Here is a 2,521-nt window from a genome sequence, read left to right on the forward strand (position 1 = left end):
TCTGTCAGTCAATTCTCAAGTCTGTACGAAGATTATTAACCGAGATATAGCTATTTTTTAAGAAATGACGGCGGCCATTTTTGAATTCAAGATGGCGGCCGAAAACGCCCTTGGATCACATGCATCACGTTGTTGTATGAAACAGTAACCCAAATTACGTCTGTCAGTCAATTTTCAAGTCTGTACGAAGATTATTAACCGAGATATAGCTATTTTTTAAGAAATGACGGCGGCCATTTTTGAATTCAAGATGGCGGCCGAAAACGCCCTTGGATCACATGCATCACGTTGTTGTATGAAATAAGAACCCAAATTACGTCTGTCAGTCAATTTTCAAGTCTGTACGAAGATTATTAACCGAGATAAATTCAAGATGGCGGCCGAAGTTGTAGTTGGATCGCGTGTGTCCTGCTTTTAAATGAAAGAGCATACAAAAGTATGCAAGTGTACCAATTTTCATACTTTTTTCACAATTTGAACGATTTTTTCCTAATCTACTGTACTACTACTGTACTACTACTGTACTAGTATAGGTACATTCGCATAGGAAAAGGATTGTGGCGGGATGCTACCGCAGCTATCAAACACTAGATGGCGCCAGGGATTCATATTACAAGACAATGCGCCCAGTCGTCCATCACCTCTTGTTGCAACCTTCTGCCCATCTTACACCTATAGATGAGTAATCTAAATTATGACGCAAACGCGGTGGAGTCGTTATGCAGCTTTACCAAATGTCTAAAGAGCTGCTACCAGAATTATTATAAATAAATTCTCTTATTGGGTTTTTATGTTCTTTCTTTTGTGTTTTATGTTTTTTATTTCTTTCATGTCATTACTGAAGCTCTACATAGAAAACGATCAAGGAATGTACGTACATTAAACCAAAACCAAGGTTTCAAATTAAAACTCATTGCATGTTTTATTATATACATGTTGCTAATTATAATGCAGACTGTACATGATTCTTATTTACATGATTGAGTAAAACTTCAAACTTCAAACTTCAACATAGACAATATGACCTAGCGACATGGGTGAATTTCATGCACGATAACCAAGACAGAATTATTAGTATAAGACACATGTATCTCACTAACAAAAGTACACCGTCTACTTTACAAGTTTCAAGAAAAAATACTTCAATGCGGTTTTTCGTATTATTATATAAAATATTACCTTATGTGTATACATGGAGCAAATTTGACTTGCATATTTCCATTCGAGTTCGAACTAACTCTTAGAATAGGTAGCATGTCTCGCCTTCCGTCATTCATTCTGGGGTGATACATTCAATGAGTGCTTGACTAATTACGTTCATTGTTCGTCTACGTTACCCTGAATAAATCACAGGATTTCTGCTCTACATGTGCAGCATGTAAACACCTATCAGGTGAAAACTAACAGTGTGATGAAATAATTTACGTACACAGTAAGCCTATACATGAGCGTCTACATGTCAGCACAGTATTCGCTACTTGTGTTAATATATTACTACGTGTTACCTGATGATTAATGGTTATTACTGGACGTGATAGTATCGAACAGGTAGATATCTGATATTACAGGTATGCACAATTAACCTGATGGTATATACCTGATTACAGGTGTGCACATAAACACCTGACAGAGAAATGAATTACGTTATCATGCCAATCACGTTACTTTCACTTCTCTTCTGCCATGCTTATCAAATCACTACTGGCTGGACACTTGAGGATTCTGTTTTATGAAGGTTTGCCAACGCAGGTGAATATAATCACAGTAAGTTTCACAACACCAGGTAGGCAAGCGGCCAGGCAACGAGCTTGAAGAGCTGGCACACAGACAGGCAGCCAGGTTGCTTAGGCGTAGGCATGTGGATGGACAGAGCATTCTTATAGGCTGCCAGGCGTGCTTGGATATAGGCAGTCTTGCAAGGTAGGCTTGCTTGGATGTAGGCAGTCTTGCAGGGTAGGCTTGCTTGCATGCATGCAGGTCGTTCTGACTGCTGGCAATCAGGCTCATGAATATGCCGGCAGCCTTGCAGTGAAGGCAACCGTATAGTCTTACAGGGCAGGCAGCCTTATAGTCTTACAGGGCAGTCAGCCACACCTTACAAGTATGTAGGCAGTCTTGGCGGTCGCACCGGTTAGGACCTGTAGGTCTTGATGACGTCGCGTATGATGGCGCGGCACATCGGACACACGCCTGCGCCATTCTTCCACTGCTGCTCGGCGCACGCGTAGCACATGCACATGTGCCCGCACGTGTACAGCACCGAGTCGACGCCACGCTCGTAGCAGATCACGCACTCGCTGCTGCCGCCGTCGTCCGGCTGGGACGCGGTCACCGCCGTCGCCGCCGGCAACGGCTGCCGCGGCGACACCACCGGTCTCGGCGACTCTGGAATGTAGGACGTCGCGTGCGTCGACGTCGGTGGAGCCACCTCGCTGACCGCCTGCGCGAGATGCGGATGAGGCATCTGCGGGTAGGGCGGCGGAGACGGGTGGGCGTGGACGGCGGGGGATGACGGGGCGGT

At 44.3% G+C, this 2,521-nt stretch overlaps 1 protein-coding gene across 1 annotated transcript in view; it reads right to left on the reverse strand.

Moving 5' to 3' along the window:
- LOC106810339 (protein neuralized-like) overlaps window positions 1-2,521 on the reverse strand; it is a gene marked incomplete at its 3' end in the record, with an annotated part of 14,193 nt that overhangs the window by 5,949 nt on the left and 5,723 nt on the right. The gene's annotated exons all lie outside the window — the stretch shown is intronic.

Source organism: Priapulus caudatus, unplaced genomic scaffold, assembly GCF_000485595.1.
Source record: "Priapulus caudatus unplaced genomic scaffold, Priapulus_caudatus-5.0.1 Scaffold434, whole genome shotgun sequence".
In the NCBI taxonomy this organism is placed as follows: Eukaryota; Metazoa; Priapulida; class Priapulimorpha; order Priapulimorphida; family Priapulidae; genus Priapulus; species Priapulus caudatus.